The 19,417-nt window shown below is 42.0% G+C and overlaps 1 long non-coding RNA gene and 1 other non-coding gene across 2 annotated transcripts in view; one reads left to right on the top strand and one right to left on the bottom strand.

Annotated features, from left to right (window-relative positions):
• The window catches only part of LOC134358561 (uncharacterized), a 62,400-nt gene extending 48,245 nt beyond the window's left edge, over positions 1-14,155 (top strand). The window contains exon 4 of the long non-coding RNA XR_010020897.1: positions 13,846-14,155. This is a non-coding gene — a long non-coding RNA (uncharacterized LOC134358561). The remainder of the gene's footprint in view (positions 1-13,845) is intronic.
• Positions 11,447-11,508, bottom strand: LOC134343165 (U7 small nuclear RNA). Its single transcript, XR_010017205.1, has one exon. It is a non-coding gene; the product is annotated as a U7 small nuclear RNA (small nuclear RNA).
• Positions 14,156-19,417: the final 5,262 nt, after the last annotated feature.

Here is a 19,417-nt window from a genome sequence, read left to right as displayed (position 1 = left end):
AAGTGTATTGAAGGGTTAGTTTTACCTTATTAAGATAAGCTTTCCATCTCGTTCAACAAACTAAATGACAGCAGTAAAAACACATTAAATAACATTCCAACTTCATTTCAATAGCCTCTGAAATCACAGAAGACATATCTATTCTGATTTACCAGTGTTTCCATAGCTCTTCTAATTAGTGGGAGAATCATGGGGTTATTTCCTCCCTTTTGTATTAAATCAATATTAAATATTATTTAAAAATCAATAATATTAAAGTATATGCCCTTTAAAAATAATGGATACTAGGTTCAGCTCATCTATTTCTTCTAAATACACTTCTGTAATTTATTCTCTAATATGAAGTAGTCACAATGCAGCTAATCAGGCCAGATAATGGTACAGGGATAATTGACCTTCCCTCGTCACAGGGAAGGATATCTGAGGTTAATCTTCTAATCCTAATTCCAAAACAAATATGCACAATTAGCCCAGAAGATGTCAGGCTCTCATACCTCTTTAGAAGCTCTGGAATGGTCTGAAGATCTCTGCAGTGTTAGTCGGACAATATTTGAAGGAAAGTTAAATTCTGTTTCTCTTAACACTCTACATGTGTTCTTTCCTCATAAGTTTCACCTTTAATAAGACAGCACATTTAGAATTATTATTAGTTTATCTGACAATGGAGTTAGGAGGGAGGGGAGGATGGAAATGGTAAGGCAGAAATTTCCAACCCCAATCCTGTCATGACATCATATTAGAAAAATGTGGAAGAGCTCACTTAATATAGTGGTCCCCACCGTTTTTCTGTTCGTGTGTTAGGTTCCCAGTTCTTGAAGGAATCACCTCCAAAAAAATGGAGTCAAAATGAATGCCTCAGAGACAGGAAGAAATAATATTTTGTGTGAAGTTAAAAACGCAAACACGAGAAAATCTGCAGATGCTGGAAATTCAAGCAACACACACACACAAAATGCTGGTGGAACGCAGCAGACCAGGCAGCATCTATAGGAAGAAGTACAGTTGACGTTTTGGGTCAGGACTAACGGAAAGAAGAGATAGTAAGAGATTTGAAAGTGGGAGGGGGAGGGGGGAGATCCGAAATGATAGGAAAAGACAGGAGGGGTAGGGATGGAGCCAAGAGCTGGAAAGTTGATTGGCAAAAGGGATACAGAGTTGGAGAAGGGGGAGGATCATGGGACAGGAAGCCTAGGGAGAAAGAAAGAGGGAGGGGAGCCCAGCGGAAGATGGAGAGCAGGCACGGAGTGATTGTGAGAGGGACAGAGAGAGAGAGAGAAAAAAGAGGGGGGATAAAAATAAATAAGGGATGGGGTAAGAAGGGGAGGAATATAAGGTGTTGTTCCTCCAACCTGAGTGTGGCTTCATCTTTACAGCAGAGGAGGCCATAGATTGACATATTAGAATGGGAATGGGACATGGAATTAAAATGTGTGGCCACTGGGAGATCCTGCTTTCTCTGGCGGACAGTATGTAGGTGTTCAGTGAAATGGTCTCCCAGTCTGCGTCAGGGCTCACCAATATATAGAAGGCCACACCAGGAGCACCGGACGCAGTATATCACCCCAGCCGACTCACAGGTGAAGTGTCACCTCACCTGGAAGGACTGTCTGGGGCCCTGAATGGTGGTGAGGGAGGAAGTGTAAGGGCATGTGTAGCACTTGTTCCGCTTACACGGATAAGTGCCAGGAGGGAGATCGGTGGGAAGGGGTGGGGGGGGATGAATGGACAAGGGAATTGCATAGGGAGCGATCCCTGCGGAAAGCAGAAAGAGCGGGGGGAGGGAAAGATGTGCTTGGTGGTGGGATCCCGTTTGTGTGAAGTGATGTTTCTGCAGAACTTCTGAATGTGATTTAATTACACTGTAACACAGTTACCAGGTTTTTAAAATAGTTGCTGTCCTCTACAAAAAAAAATGTATTCTAAGAATAATTTGGTAAGGAAATGTTGACATCCCTGAGGAACATAGTGGTCAGACCAGGCTGGTCAAGAGGAGAGAAGCCAAAACTAAATATACTGTACCATCCACATCTGGATCAAAAAGCTGAAAAGCTGCAGATGCTGAATTAACAACAAAAAATGCTGGAAATACTTTGCAGGTTAGTCGGTGTCAATGGAGTTAGTGTTTCAAGCTGATAACCTTTTATACCTGAACTGGAAAATGCTCTGAAAAGTTTTCCTAGTTCAAATAAAAGGTTATTAATCTGAAATGTGTACTTTGTTTGTCTCTCCATATCCTGACTCGGATATTTCCAGCATTTCCTGTTTTAATGCACGCAATCCCACAGTTGAGAATCAGTAAGTGAGTTGCATGAATTCTCTGCACAACCAGTGACAGTGATGGACGTGGTTTCCTTCATCGGCAGCCAAGATGTTTTCTTTGGGGATGCAGCAATGATTGTGGCTGTAAAGCTGACAGCAATTCTGAATGTTACTGAGATCAGGCAGTTTGGGATGACATAGATCACCGAGGTCAGTGGGCGACACGACATGGGTCTTCACCATCTGCCCCGTAAAACTCCAAAGCCAGGATACTGACTGGTGAAATTCCTGCATCCAGAATTTATTGGTGCAGGTTTGGTGGCACCTCACATAATCGCAACAGATGGTTGCTGCAAATATGCTGGAACTGCCCGCATGGTGCAATCATTAGTGTCACCTTGTGAAGGTGAGTTTTGCAACATTGGATTTTAATTTATAGTATATTCCTGATAAAAACTGAACAGACGAGAAAGAAAGAAAGTGAGATTAACTTTATTTGTCGCACATCCATCAACACATACAGTGAAATAGTTTGTTTGTGTCAAATCAAATCAGTGACACGTGCCAGGCAGCTCGATGGGCTGGATGGCCTACTCCTGCTCTTATTTCTTATGTTCTTATGTAGGCTGCAGTGCACTGTGCACTAGGCTACTGCACCACCCCAATTTTAACTCCTCTGATTAGCGCAGGAGTAACAGGGCTGACCACAACCCCCTCCGTTCCTCAGTTAAGTGTTCCTGATCTGACAGCAGACACATTGGACCCTCATCAATATTGAGGATTGCAACAGAGCAACCCAATCTAGGACAGGAAGGTCCATATCTAAGGTAACCAAGGGATGCCCACAGGTACTCAAGTGGAGAAGGGGATATTCTAGGTCATGGAAGATATACCAGCACTGCCTGACACGGAAAGAAAGTTTAAAGTCTGCTTCCAGTCAGCCTCTGACTGACAGAAAGAGCACAGTGACTTCCTGCCGAGGTTGGAATTAAAATTCAGGGTGCAATAATGCCACAGGATGTTTGAAAGAGGTTGTTACCTCTTGGGTGCATGGCTTAGCTGCTCAACCAGCATCTAATTATATTATCAAGGCAGAACATGAGCCAGTAAACCACCTGATGGATTACTGAGCTGGGGCCGGGGTTAGAATCCAACCAATTCAAACACAGGGTGTACACTGTACGTTTTCATTGACAATACTGGCAATGGACTACAAGTATCCTAATCTACTTTAGTGTCAATATTCTACTGTTTAAAGCAGGACACAGCAGAAGCTGGATCGAAAATGGGCCGTTACTGATTTGACTTATTGGATTTAAGGAGAATGTGAACATCTGTAATACCAGTAGTTTATTGGGAGATCCTCCTCCCTGGCTCTTTGAACGGAATAAGCTGTCAAATGCTATGAATACTTTCTAGGCTATTCTGAAATGCTTAAGCTGAATGGTGAGGCTAAAGCAGGAGCAAACGAGGACAGGTCGTGTCTCAAATGAATGTTGAAAACTGCTTTGCAAAGTGTGGAGTTCATGAATCGCAGTCTCCTCTTGATAAAGTTACATCGTGCTGAAGTTTTCTGACAAAGTACCAATGTACATTATGCAATTAATATCATGCAAATAAATCAGCAATGAGTGGTGAGGAAAAGCTAACCTTAAAATTAATTACAATTTGCAGTTTAATTACCACTGTTAACTCTGTTAAAACATTCCATTCTTAACCATATTGTGAGTGGATATTTACCTACTAATTGCAAATTAAACTCACTACAGAAAATCGTTCAGTAATTACCAGCTGAAAGTGAAGAACTCATAATAGGAAGCTCCATTCCTTTAGACCTGATCAAGAGATTTTTTAAAACATCAGAATGTTCTTTGTACATACACATTTCTTTAGAGGTTTGATTGGGGCTCAACTGCACAAGCGTGTGGACATCAGCCAGTGAGGACAGTGAGAAGAGTTTAAAAGGAGACACCTTATAGAGTGGGCGACAGAGTAGAAAGGCTTTGGCGCAACGGGGCTTCAGCTAGAGAGAGTACAGAGAAGATTTACTAGAATGTTACCTGGGTTTCATCACCTAAGTTACAGAGAAAGGTTGAACAAGTTGGGTCTTTATTCTTTGGAGCGTAGAAGGTTGAGAGGGGACTTGACAGAGGTTTTTAAAATTATGAGGGGGATAGATGGAGTTGACGTGGATAGGCTTTTTCCATTGAGAGTGGGGGAGATTCAAACAAGAGGACATGAGTTGAGAGTTAAAGGGCAAAAGTTTAGGGGTAACATGAGGGGGAACTTCTTTACTCAGAGAGTGGTAGCTGTGTGGAACGAGCTTCCAGCAGAAGTGGTTGAGGCAGTTTCAATGTTGTCATTTAAAGTTAAATTGGATAGATATATGGACAGGGAAGGAATGGAGGGTTATGGGCTGAGTGCAGGTCGGTGGGACTACTTTATACTTTATTGTCGCCAAACAATTGATACTAGAACGTACAATCATCACAGTGATATTTGATTCTGCGCTTCCCACTCCCTGGAGTACAAATCGATAGTAAATATTAAAAATTTAAATTATAAATCATAAATAGAAGATAGAAAATGGAAAGTAAGGTCATGCAAAAAAACTGAGAAGCAAGTCCGGATATTTGGAGGGTATGGTCCAGATCCGGGTCAGGATTCGTTCAGCAGTCTTATCAGAGTTGGAAAGAAGCTGTTCCCAAATCTGGCCGTACGAGTCTTCAAGCTCCTGAGCCTTCTCCCGGAGGGAAGAGGGATGAAAAGTATGTTGGCTGGGAGGGTCATGTTCTTGATTATCTTGGCAGCACTGCTCCGACAGCGTGCGGTGTAAAGTGAGTCCAAGGATGGAAGATTGGTTTGTGTGATGTGCTTCGCTGTGTTCACGATCTTCTGCAGCTTCTTCCGGTCTTGGACAGGACAACTTCCATACCAGGTTGTGATGCACCCTAAAAGAATGCTTTCTACGGTGCATCTATAAAAATTAGTGAGGGTTTTAGGGGACAGGCCAAATTTCTTTAGCTTTCTCTGGAACTAAAGGTGCTGGTGGACCTTCTTGGCAGTGGACTCTGCTTGGTTGGTCCCAGTCAGGTCATTTGTGACATTGACTCCGAGGAACATAGAGCTTTTGACCTGTTCCACTTGCGCACCACCGATGTAAATTGAGTCGTGTGGTCTGCTACTCCTTCTGAAGTCAACAACCAATTCCTTCGTCTTGCTGACGTTGAGGGATAGGTTATTGTCTTCGCACCATGCCACCAGGTTCTTAATTTCCTCTCTGTACTCAAATTCATCATTACCCGAGATACGGCCTACAATTGTTGTGTCATCAGCAAACTTATATATTGAGTTTGATGGAAACTTGGCTACACAATCATGGGTGTACAGTGAGTACAGCAGAGGGCTGAGTACACAGCCTTGCAGGGCACCAGTGCTCAGAGTGACTGTAGAGGAGAGCTTGTCCCCTGTTGTCCCCTTCTAGGTGAGAGTAAGAGTTCGGCACGGACTAGAAGGGCCGAGATGGCCTGTTTCTGTGCTATAATTGTTATATGGTTATATGGTGATAATGGGTCGAGGCGAGGTAGGTTGTCTGTGCAGAATACAGACTGGAAGTACGTGTGTGAGGCCGGTGTTCTGTGCTAAGTGTCAGATGTGGGAAGTCCTGGAGACTCCCAGCCTCCCAGACGGACACATCTGCACCAGGTGCGTTGAGCTGCAGCTCCTTAGGGACCTTGTTAGGGAACTGGAGATGCAGCTCGATGACCTTTGTCTGGTCAGGGAAAGTGAGGAGGTGATAGAGAGGAGCTATAGGCAGGTAGTCACATCGGGGCCTCAGGAGACAGATGAGTGGGTAACAGTCAGGAGAGTGAAGGGCAGGAGTCAGATGCTACAGAGTACCCTATGGTTGTTCCCCTTAACAATGTTTGAGTACTGTTGTGGGGGGTGGGGGGGAGGAACAGCCTTCCTGGGGGAAGCAACAGTGGCCGTGCCTCTGGCACAGAGTCTGACCCCGTGGCTCAGAAGGGTAGGGAAAGGAAGAGGATGGCAGCAGTGATAGGGGACTGTATAGTTAGGGGGTCAAATAGGCAATCCTGTGGATGCAGGAAAGAAACACAGATGGTAGTTTGCCTCCCAGGTGCCAGGGTCCGGGATGTTTCTGATCGCGTCCATGATATCCCGAAGTGGGAAGGAGAACAGCCAGAGGTCATGATACATATTGATACTAATGACATAGGCAGGAAAAAGGAGGAGGAAAACTAGACTACGTGGAGTTAGGAAGGAAGTTGAAAGGCAGGACCACAAAGGTAGTCATCTTGGGATTACTGCCTGTGCCACGTGACAGTGAGTGTCGGAATAGAGTGAGTGGAGGATAAATGCGTGGCTGAGGGATTGGAGCAGGTGTCAGGGATTCAGATTTCTGGATCATTGGGACCTCTTTTGGGTCAGGAGTGACCTGTACGAAAAGGATGGGTTGCACTTGAATCCTGGGAGACCAATATCCTGGCGGGGAGGTTTGCTAAGGCTACTGGGGAGAGTTTAAACTGGAATTGTTGGGGGGTGGGAACTGAACTGAAGAGACGGAGGAAGAGGCGGTTGGCTCACAAATAGAGAAAGCTTGGAGACAGTGCGAGAGGGAGGATAGGCAGGTGATAGAGAAGAGATGTGCTCAGATGGATGGTTTGAGATGTGTCTATTTTTATGCAAGGAGTATTATAAACAAAGTGGATGAGCCTAGATCGTGGATCAGTACCTGGAGCTATGATGTTGTGGCCATTACAGAGACTTGGATGGTTCAGGGGCAGGAATGGTTACTTCAAATGCCAGGCTTTAGATGTTTCAGAAAGGACAGGGAGGGAGGCAAAAGAGGTGGGGGTGTGGCACTGTTGATCAGAGATAGTGTCACAGCTGCAGAAAAGGAGGAAGACATGGAGGGATTGTCTATGGAGTCTCTGTGAGTGGAAGTTAGGAACAGGAAGGGGTCAATAACTCTACTGGGTGTTTTTTATAGACCACTCAATAGTAACAGGGACATTGAGGAGCAGATAAGGAGACAGATTGTGGAAAGGTGTAATAATGATAGGGTTGTTGTGGTGGGAGATTTTAATTTCCCAAATATTGATTGGCATGTCCCTAGAGCGAGGGGTTTAGATGGGGTGGAGTTTGTTAGGTGTGTTCAAGAAGGTTTCTCGACACAATATGTCGATAAGCCTACAAGAGGAGAGGCTGTACTTGATCTGGTATTGGGAAATGAACCTGGTCAGGTGTCAGGTCTCTCAGTGGGAGAGCATTTTGATCACTTTACCATAGCATTGGAGAGGGAGAGGAACAGACAAATTAGGAAAGTGTTTAATTAGAGTAAGGGGAAATATGAGGCTATCAGGCAAGAAATTAGAAGCATAAATTGGGAAAAGATGTTCTCAGGGAAATGTATAGAAGAAATGTGGCAAATTTTCAGGGGGTATTTGCGTGGAGTTCTGCAGAGGTACATTCTAATGGGACAGGGAAAGGATGATAGGGTACAGGAACCATGGTGTACAAAGCTGTTGTAAATCTAGTCAAGAAGAAAAGAAGAGCTTATGAAAGGTTCAAAACTGGGTAATGATGGAGATCTAGAAGATTATCAGGCTAGCAGGAAGGAGCTTAAGAAAGAAATTAGGAGAGCCAGAAGGGGCCATGAGAAGGTGTTGGCAGACAAGATTAAGGAAAACCCCAAGGCATTCTACAAGTATGTGAAGAGCAGGTGGATAAGACATGAGAGAATTGGATCAATCAAGTGTAACAGAGGAAAAGTGTGTATGGAAGCAGAAGAGATAGCTGAGGTACCTAATGAATACTTTGCTTCAGTATTCATGGAAAAGGATCTTGGTGATTGTAGGGATGACTTACAGCGCACTGAAAAGCTTGAGCATGTAGATATTAAGAAAGAGGATGTGCTGGAGCTTTTGGAAGGCATGAAGTTGGATAAGTCACCGAGACCGGATGAGATGTACCCCAGGCTACTGCAGGAGGCGAGGGAGGAGATTGCAGAGCCTCTGACGATGATCTTTGCATCATCAATGGGGATGGGAGAAGTTCCGGAGGATTGGAGGGTTGCAGATGTTGTTCCCTTATTCAAGAAAGGGAGTAGAGGTAGCCCAGGAAATTATAGACCAGTGAGTCTTACTTCAGTAGTTGGTAAGTTAATGGAGAAGATCCTGAGAGGCAGGATTTATGAACATTTGGAGGGGCATGAGAGGCATAATATGATTAGGAATAGTCAGCATGGCTTTGTGAAAGACAGGTCATGCCTTACAAACTTGATTGAATTTTTTTTTGAAAGTAGAGCAGTAGATGTAGTGTATACGGATTTCAGCAAGGCATTTGACAAGGTACTCCATGCAAGGCTTATTGAGAAAGTAAGGAGGCATGGGATCCAAGAGGACGTTGCTTTGTGGATCCAGAACTGGCTTGCCCACAGAAGGCAAAGAGTGGTTGCAGATGGGCCATATTCTGCATGGAGACCGGTGACCAGTGGTGTGCCTCAGGGATCTGTTCTGGGACTTCTACTCTTCGTGATTTTTATAAATGACCTGGATGAGGAAGTGGAGGGATGGGTTAGTAAATTTTCTGATGACACAAAGGTTGGGGGTGTTGTGGATAGTGTGGAGGGCTGTCAGAGGTTACAGCGGGACGTTGATTGATTGCAAAACTGGGCTGAGAAGTGGCAGATGGAATTCAACTCAGATAAGTGTGAAGTGGTTCATTTTGGTAGGTCAAATATGATGACAAAATATAGTATTAATGGTCAGACTCTTGGCAGTGTGGAGGATCAAAGGGATCTTGGGGTCTGAGTCCATAGGACACTCAAAGCAGCTACGCAGGTTGACTCTGTGGTTAAGAAAGCATACACCTTGGCCTGCATCAATCATGGGATTGAGTTTAAGAGCCAAGGGATAATGTTGCAGCTATATGGGACCCTGGTCAGTCCCCGCTTGGAGTACTGTGCTCTATTCTGATCACCTCACTATAGGAAGGATGTGGAAACCATAGAAAGGGTGCAGAGGAGATTTACAAGGATGTTGCCCGGATTGGGGAGCATGTCTGATGAGAATAGGTTTAGTGAACTCAGCCTTTTTTCCTTGGAGTGACAAAGGATGAGAGGTGACCTGATAGAGGTGTATAAGATAATGAGAGGCATTGATTATGTGGATAGTCAGAGGCTTTTCCCCAGGGCTGAAATGGCTAACACGAGTGGGCACAGTTTTAAGGTGCTTGGAAGTAGGTACAGAGGAGATGTCAGGGGTATATTTTTTACAAAGAGAGTGGTGAGTGCGTGGAATGGGCTGTTGGTGACAGTAGTGGAGGCGGATATGATAGGGCCTTTTAAGAGACTCTTGGACAGGTACATGGCTCTCAGAAAAATAGTGGGCTATGGATAACCTTAGGTAATTTCTAAGGTAAGGACATGTTCGGCACATCTTTGTGGGCTGAAGGGCCTGTATTGTGCTGTAGGTTTTCTATGTTTCTATTTCCCTTTATTTTTTCATTTAATGTTATCTTTCTTGTCATACATTTTTCCTTCTGCAACTTATAATTTGTCCTCTTGGTTCAAGCTGTATCAAGGTGTAAGTTCCCATTATTTGCCAAGGTCTCCATGGCTCTGGCACCCTCAGCTCACTTTTATCATTCACTTCCAACAAATTGCTAAAATAAGCGTACTTGGAGCTGACGGGTACAAGAGCAGGGCCAACCATCTGAGGCACTACAAGATGCCTTGCACTGCCAAAGCTGGCCTTCTATGCTTATCAATCTCTTCAAAAGAAAATAAGTAGTGTCTGATAGAAGATTATAGATATAAAATAAGAAAACTGCAAGGCCAATATGGTGGTGGAGCAGTTAATGCTTCTGGCTAAGTTCTGCAGAGACCCAGATCTGATCCTGATCTTGGCTGTGGTCTGTGACCACGTGGATTTTCATCAGCTACTTTGGTTCCACCTTGTACCTAATAAAGTGGCCACTGGGGGTACGTTGGTTGTAGCCCATCCACTTCAAGGTTTGATGTGTTGTGCGCTCAGAGATGCTTTTGTGCACACCACTGTTGTAACATGGTCACCTGAGTCACAGTCGCCTTCCTGTCAGTTTAAACCAGCCTGGCCATTCTCCTCTGATCTTTCATTTGCCCACAGAACCGCTGCTCACTGCATTTTTTTTTGTTGTTTCTCACGCCATTCTATGTAAATTCTAGAGACTGGTGTGCATGAAAATCGCAGGAGATCAGCAGTTTCAGATGTACTCAAACTTCTCTATCTGGCACCAACAATTATTCCACGGTCAAAGTCACTTAGATCACATTTCTTCCCCATTCTTATAGTTGGTGTGAGCTACAACTGAACCTCTTGACTATGTCGGCATGCTTTTATGCATTGAGTTGCTGTCACATGATTGGCTGATTAGATATTTGCAAGCAGGTGTTCTGGTGTACCTAATAAAGTGGCCACTGAGTGCATATGGAAATATTAGTGTAATCCCCCCGTTCACATCTTTACTGTTATGCTGTAGCTATTTCATTTACCTGCTTTGCAAGAGCAGTCTGTTCTGCTTTCTGACTGTTTGGATTATTGTTGAAGATAAGGGATGATGTGGGATGTGGGCCATCCGATTAGCGGAAGGGACAATAAGGTTGGTCTTGGGTTTTTGGTTCGGTGGGAGATGAAGAGAGAAGATGCTGGGGAGAACCGGTCATAGCATACAATCCGGTGTGAGACTCGTTTGTTCGAGACGGATTGCGAGCGATGTTTGGAAGGTGGTATGGGCGTTCACGCCGACTGAGGGCCCAGAGCGTGAGTGACAGAGAAGTTCACGATGAGCTCCAACTTGTGCAGATTTGACTGTTTAATTAGAATCTTTTTGTTATTCTTTACTAGCCCTTTAGTTAAGATTCACAAATGTAATTCCTTTAATTGTATGAACTGTACTGTGGGTTATTTTGTGACAGGGTAGCAAATTACACAGCATCCACACAAACTGGGATTTGGGGTGGGATGAGCGGCCTCAATCTCACGAGTTTGGCTGGACTTGAGAGTGTCTTCCCTAGACTTGTGCAGCCAAGGAAACTAAGCTGTTTCTTACGTATATCGTAAGGCAGTGGCAGTCATAGTCATAGTCATACTTTATTGATCCCGAGGGAAATTGGTTTAAAATAGGGGGCGGTTCCTGCCTCAGCAGGCCGGAACCTTCTGGACAAGTAGGAAAAGAGCTATAACGGTTTAAAATAACAATGTTTACCGTGACAATGACAGTGACAATGTTTAAAAAAATCAAGAGCTGCAAGTACACGTTGCAACCTGGCAGCAATGCAATTTAAACTTGGTTAATAACCTGGAGTGTGAAAAATAGTCCTAGCAATGTTGAGCACGGGTCTAGAAATGCTGACGTTAAAAACCTATCTGGTACACTACGGTTCTCCCTTGGAGGGACTCAGCCATCCTTAGCCTGGCCTGGTGAGTGACCCAGCGCAGAGTGGTCACTGCCTTCTGCAGTGGCTTAGCAAGCCATTCAGTGATAACATTACGTTAAAACAGAGAAAGGGACAACTGTGTGGAGGTAGTAGCTACAGCAGAACGACTGCAGTAGTTCAAGCCGAGGACTCAACACCACCTCCTTATTAGTCTAGAACCAGAGGGCATGTTGAGCCTAGGACCAGTGGGCACAGTCCAGCCCCAGAATAGGTGGATGCCCCTTCAGAACAGAGATGAGAAGGAATTTCTTTAATGAGGTTGAGAGGGAAAATAAATCAGCCATGATGGAATGCCATAGCAGACTCGATGGGCTGAATGGCCAATTCTGCTCCCGTATTTTTATGTTGTCTTGCTCTTATGAGGAAATACTGACTGTCCCTGCACAAAAAAAATGAACAAATGATCTAAAAATAATGATGTTTCTAGTATGAGTTAAAATAAAACAGATCTTGATTGACTAACTTGCAGTACAACAATTTTTATGAAAAAAATACAGTTCCATGTATTAACTAGAAAATGTATCGATTGATTCTAATAGCACAGCCAAGAAGGGCCAAAAGGCCTGTTTCTGTGCTGTAGTTTTTCTATGGTTTCTATGGTTTCTTAATTACAAATTTATTCTTAGGCTTTGTTTAGGCATATTGTTAATTTTGTAAGAATGTTATACAGTTCATTTTCTATGCAATAATGAAAACTTTCATGGTGTTAATAACCAAGAAAAATGTGATTCAGGTTCCAAAAACTGCTACCTTTCTTCATTTTGAGTAACACTGAGTTCAAAGTCTTTGTGATCATACATTCTTTGTTCTAAACTGCCTACATCCAAAGAGAAGCTTATTCAAAAGAAATATTGAGACGAATTCTTTATTTATGAATATAATTTCAAGAATTCCAATTTGGCATTTTATGCAAACTAAGACAGCATTGTGCACTTTTGACAACAGATATACAGTAGTAAATGCAACATTAGCATGTCATATTCTTTCCTTAATTTAGATTAGATTAGATTATGAGGATACTCAGTCCTCGTTTACTGTCATTTAGAAATGCTTGCATTAAAAATGATGCAACGTTCCTCCAGAATGATATTTCAAGAAAACACAGGACAAACCAAGACTAAAACTGACAAAACCACATAATTATAACGTATAGTTTCAACAGTGCAAAGCAATACCATAATTTGATAAAGAGCAGACAATGGGCACAGTAAACAAAAAAGTCTCAAAGTCCCGATAGACCCATCATCTCACGCAGGTGGCAGAAGGGAGGAACTCTCCCTGCCATGAACCTCCAAGTGCCGCCAACTTGCCGATGCAGCACCATTGGAAGCACCCGACCACAGCGGACTCTGAGTCCGTTTGAAAACGTTGAGCCTCTGTCCAGCCCCTCCGACACAGCCTCTCCCAGCACCATCCTCTGCCGAGCGCTTCGACCCCGCCCCAGCTGCTGAGCAACAAGCAAAGCCGAGAACCTGGGGCCTTCTCCTCCGGAGATTCTGGACCACACAGTAGCAGCAGCAGCGAAGCAGGCATTTCAGAAGTTTCACCAGATGTTCCTCCGTGCTCTCACGTCCGTCTCCATCAAATCAGGATTGTGCACGGCACCCTACTTGATATATAACAGACATCACTACCAGAGTGGCCGCTGCGAGCTGCGTCGCGCTGCCATTTTCTATTAAATATGACTGGTTAACCTAATAAATAAACCATTTTGCCGTTTTGTTTCATTTTTAAATTTACCCCATTTGTATCAGGCAAATTGCCGATAAAATGACAGCAGAAGCCTTCAAAGATTGCTCTTCATAAGAAGCAGTTCAAGTATAGTTTGTTTCATATTGCCTGCATGTTGGCCTTGGAGATTATGGTTACAAAGACCACTGCTAGGGCTTAAACATTAAGAGGATGAAATTCTGTGAGGCTCTCCAGTTCCACTCTTACAATTCTGTCTCTTCCACCCAAACTAACACAACAGTTGGGAAAAGACCTACCAGCAACTCAGCCTTGTAATGAATCACTATCATGCAGTCCTGATATAATGTGACAACTATAAAATACGTTAATTGAGAGTTTCCATATTTCTGTTCCAGGTATTCAAGAAAGAATCAAAAGCTTTGGGAGAAAAGTCAACTCTTCGAACACTGGCCAGGACAGCTCCCTCAAAACAACAACATCAAAAGCAGAATCATTGAGAATTTTATTTGCCCTTTGTGGAACCTTGCTATAAGCAAATTGGTTTAGATTCTAACCTGCGTAATTCAGTAGCATAAACAACAGGAATTCTGCAGATGCTGGAAATTCAAGCAAATTCAGTAGCATTGTTTGTTAAATTACCTTTTGATTGTAATGGCTTACTATGGCCGCATATCAAAGAACATGAAATGAAATGTTTAAGCTGTATTTCACAACCACAAAATATATGTGCTAATGTTAATTAAATTTATGTCCTTTGATGGAAAACTTTACTCATATCGTGAAATATAACTGTTGGGATTAGGTATTTACTCAAGATATAAACCAAACATCTACCAGGGCCAACCATGAAAATTCAAAACATCAGACAATTGAATAGAGACTGATAAACAGAAGTATATGTTTCAGTTTTCAATAACCTTTCCACAGAGTTTAAAATGGAATCCAAAAGCCAAAGAAAATATGAAAATAAAGCAAAGCTCCTAATTTTTTTTGTCATTTAAAATGGTGTTGCACGTACTTTTGTAGAGTATTTAGTTATGCAATAGTTATGGGGAAATTAATATCCAGTTGAATGGATTTCTTTTGGCTACACAGGAAGGTGTCCACAACCAAGTTCAATGCCATGAGGTCATATACAATTACCTAATGCAACAACCATTATATCAACAACTGATATAATTACATTTTTAAAAAGGTATGATTGTCCCAAGGTGTAGAATGTTAATTTTCTTGTGAACATGAGAATGATTTATAAATATTTGAGATTTTTGATTGAAGGTAGTGACCATTTATCCTATGGTGAATAAGCCACACGACTTTTGGACCTCAATAATATCTACTTCCTCTACACCCATAACTGTGTGGCTAGGCACAGCTCAAATGCCATCTATACATTGGCTGACGATACAACCATTGTTGACAGAATTTTGGATGGTGACGAGAGGGCGTACAGAAGCGAGATGTATCAGCTAGTTGAGTGGGGTTGCAGCAACAATCTTGCACTCTCAACAGTAAGACTAAAGAACTCATTGTGGGCTTCAGAAAGGGTAAGATGAGGGAACACACACCAGTCCTCATGGAAGTGGAAAGGTGAACAATTTCAAGATTCTGGATGTCAATATCTCTGAGGATCTAATCTGGACCCAACATATCAATGCAACTACAAAGAAAGCACAACAGTGGCTGTATTTCATTAGGAGTTTTAGAAAATTTGGTATGCCTCCAAAAATACTCAAATTTCTATAGATGTACCACGCAGAGCATTCTAACTGGCTGCATCACCATTAGGTATGGAGAGGGCAGCTACTACACAATATTGAAGTAAGCTGTGAAGAGTTGTAAACTTAGTCAGCTTCACCATGAGCACTGGCCTCTATAGTATCCAGGACACCTTCAAGGAGTGATGCCTCAAAAACGCGCTGTCCAAGATTAAGGACCCCATCACCCAGATTATGCCATCAGGAAGGAGGTACAAATGCATAAAGGCACACACTCAACAATTCAGGAACAGCTTCTTCCCCTCTGCTGTCTGATTTCCGAATGGACATTGAACCCATGAACACTACTTTTTTATTTCTAGTTTTGCACAACTTATTTAAATTAACTATTTTATATATATATACACACACACTTACTGTAACTCAGTTGTTTCTCTATAATTATGTATTGTATTGTACTGCTGATGTAAAGCCAACAGTAAGTAAATTTCACAACAGATGCAGTGATAATAAACCAGATTCTGAATCTGATTCTGATTCTGAAATCCACAATGCCACCTAGGGAGAGCTCTGTCAATCCTTCCAATGTCCTTACTAAGGTCATGAAAAGAATCCCTGGAACTTGGAGTCATGGAGGATACAGTACATCTGAGACCCTGGCCTGTCTCAAGCTGACAAATCCAATAAGATACATAGAGTGTGAGTTAGGGTTAATGTAGGGATTATTCTCTGAAAGGCCAGAGACCTCCTGGATATCTAAAACCAAAAATATTCACACAGACTTATGATTTCATAGATCTTTGGCCTTTTTAATGAGTTTAGACATATATTATTTGGACCTCAGCTGGGACTTGCATTCACTAATCAGGGCGTAGAGAGTCAAATGCTGCCCAGTCATGTGCATTCCTGCTTGATGCATGTATACCTGTGTTTCTGAGAAGCCAGAGTCACAGAAGCAATCATTGTTCGTGATCATGATCAGCGTACAATTTTCTAAAGGTAGCAAATTAAGATTTCTTTTATCCAAAGAAAGAAATAGTTTAGATGTGAAAGTAAATTGTCAGTGATGCATTTTAATACAACCAGACCTCCCTATTTCCAGTTGCTGGTTGCAGACAGAGGTAGTTCTGCTCTAACATGTACTCCAATAACATGTATTAGTTATAACGCGATAGGTGAATGAAAGAACACTATTTGTATGCAGGTCACATTAGTTATGGAATGATTGTGATGAGGAAAACCTGTTTATATTTGTGCTTTGAAGACAACTACAGCCTGTTCTGTTATAAGACAAGGTTTATCAGGAACATAACTATCACATTATAATAGGGCTACCTGTACCTCCAAATGTTTTGGGAACTGCTGAAATTTGAAGCTTTCTGAAATGCCGACTGCTTTTGGATAGAATGATAAACATCAGCAGAGATGGGCAGTTTCAAATAGGTATGAAGATTTGGTACATATCAGAATTGAAATGAAAAGGTGCAGCACATCAGGTATGCCATTAGATTTTCTATTAACTGGAACCATTTGATTGTTTATGATTGCTGAGTGCACTCACATTGCCTTCTATTTATTTGGTGACCTAGACTGTGCTCAGCAGCAGGGAGGTTGATGTCTTGACAAATAAAATCCATACTAAGTATGCAAAGTATTTACCTTCTGGGGCTGAGGGAATGGGAGAGGGACAAGAACATTTAAGAAAATGTTACAACCTCATCCATTGGGTACTTTCTTGTAAATAAACTGAATATGACTGTATTGTCCGTGTAGCCTTACATTCGACCAATATCCTACTGCTCCCTTAAATTACACAAAATTTGAATTAACTGGTTTTTCTTTGCAACACACATTTATTTTTCTACATGGAGAAATTGATTGTTTAATATATAATTTGAAGTAGTTTAACTTAACATAACCATGTTGATCAGAATAATGATCAGCCACATCTCTGAATGCTTAAAAATCCAGGTCAAACTCATTTAACTCACTGCAACTGGGTTTCTTTGTTTGGTTCCTTGTGGAAACTGACTGATCTGGATCTGGATCTGAATTACACTTTGTGTCTTTCTCATCTTCAGATACTTCAGGGCTTGTGCCTAGACTTCCTCTGTCTTCATCCGATGAGCTTTCTGGGTACATCTGAGTAGTTTTGTTTCCTGAACTATTTGAGCCGCTGCTTGTAGCCTCTTTAGTGCTACTTTGAATATTATCAGCAGTGTGCGCATTAGTGGAATCATCCGATGTTTCCTTTCCAGAAAGCTGTGGGCGGTTGATGAGACTCTCATTTGCAACTAATTCTGCATTCACGTCCTGTACCTCTTCATTTAGTCCATTTGCAACATCAGATATTATAGGCTCATCAGAGCATTCTGAAGCATTGATATCTAAATTTTGAATCTCTTCCCTTCTAACAACTTTCTCCCCAGTCTCACTTGTGTTTTCTTCCAATTGACTGTCAGAGTCTGGTTCTTCCAATTTGCGATAATTCCTAGTGTCTGGATCTGTATTATTGGGCATTAAATTATCTTCTTCATTTTGCCCATTGCATCTCTTAGTAATAGGGCATGCTTCTTCATCATTGTGTTCATTGTTACCTGCTTCATTCTTAGCATCCTCAGCTTCACACTGAGGATCCACTTTGTCATGTTGTTGTAGATTTTCTCTATTATAAATCCCATCTCCTTGATCTTCACTGTTTTTTTGCCTGTCAATTGATATTACTTTTGGTAATTCTCCTCCTTCACTTTTATTTTCTTCATCATTATTGCATGTATCTACTTGTTTAATCTTCTCACCAATATCCTCCAAGCTCTCTCCTAATTCATGGTTGCTGTTTGGTGGTACTTCCTCTCTTTGATCCATTATTGTCTCTAATTTTTGATTTTCAGGTGTATTATTCACATTGGCATTTTCTTGCTTCTCATTGTTTGTATTATTTTGAACAGCTTCTAAGGTTTCTCCCTCATTACAACCATTTTTCTCAATTTCTTGGTTCAACAATTCATCAGCTCTGTCTGTGATGGTCTGTTTTGTTATTTGCCCATTAGGGTTATTCATTTTCATAATAAGGATTTCCTTCAGATCAAAGTTTTTGAAAATGGAAGTATTTTTCTGTATTGGATTTGCTACAGGCTTTGGGGTCTTATACTTCTTTTTGCAGGTATCACAAGTACAGAATTTATGAAATCGACATTGACCTTGAATATTAACTTTGTCACCTGCTGTTGGATGAAGATTCAAATCTTCATCACTTACCAAAGATGAATTCTCACTGGTGCTCTGCCCATGGTCAGGATCGTTTGAATGCGGAGAAAATGTTTGCATTTTGTACATGGCTTTTAGCCGTCTCCGTCTTTGTTCTGTTTGCTCTGATGGCTCACATCTCCGAGGTTCCTGAGGAGGCACTGGCTTCTTCTTGCCCGCTCTACCTTGGACTTTTCTAAGCTCTCTTTCGATGCTGCTTTGGATTCTTCGACTGACATCTTCTCTTAAATCTTCAATCATGTGATCTAATCTTCGATCATCTTGTAAATTCCACCTAACCTTGAAGTCATTCATTGCGTCTGTATAATGTGCAATAAACTGCTTTTCTAGTTTTTTCAGTAGATTGAGTAACCAGACTGGGTCTGGATCAGATGATTTCCTTTCTATTGCTTTGAACTTTTGCTCCGCTTTGACTACTTGCACTGCATGGTCTGATGTTATTTCCTGTGATGCCTTTATTTGAACAGTACTATCAACATTTTCTGTGGTTTTATCTTCTGCAATATTCATCCCTTCGAGATTACCTACACTGATGGCCTCATTGTGGTCTTTTGCTTTGTTCTGATGAATTGTTTCTTCTGTGTCAAAGCAGTTCTTAACAGAAGGCTTCATTACTTCTGCTCCTGGAGTATGTGGTTCTTGTGCACTTTGGGTTGTGTCCTGTGTGCCTGTGGCTATGTTTTCTACATTTCTAACTAAATCCTCATCACTACTTGGCTCTACACTATTCCATTGGACGCGGCAAGCTATGTCTGGAGTAGCTGGACTAGACGGTGCAATATCAGACTGTGATAATTTTGAGCTTCTTGAAAGAGACCATATCTCCATGTCATTATTGTCTTCTGACTGGTTCTTTGCATTCCTGTGGTTTCTTAACCTTGGTTTCCTTTGGGAAGCATTAGTCATTGCTGAATCTATGGATGATACTGAGTTTTCTTTCTTTTTCTTGTTTGGTTCAGTACAAATCTCAAAGCCCTCTTCA

This window comes from Mobula hypostoma, chromosome 2 (assembly GCF_963921235.1).
Source record: "Mobula hypostoma chromosome 2, sMobHyp1.1, whole genome shotgun sequence".
In the NCBI taxonomy this organism is placed as follows: domain Eukaryota; kingdom Metazoa; phylum Chordata; class Chondrichthyes; order Myliobatiformes; family Myliobatidae; genus Mobula; species Mobula hypostoma.
Note: the sequence above shows the minus strand (reverse complement) of the source record. Positions and strands in the feature narration are given on the sequence as shown.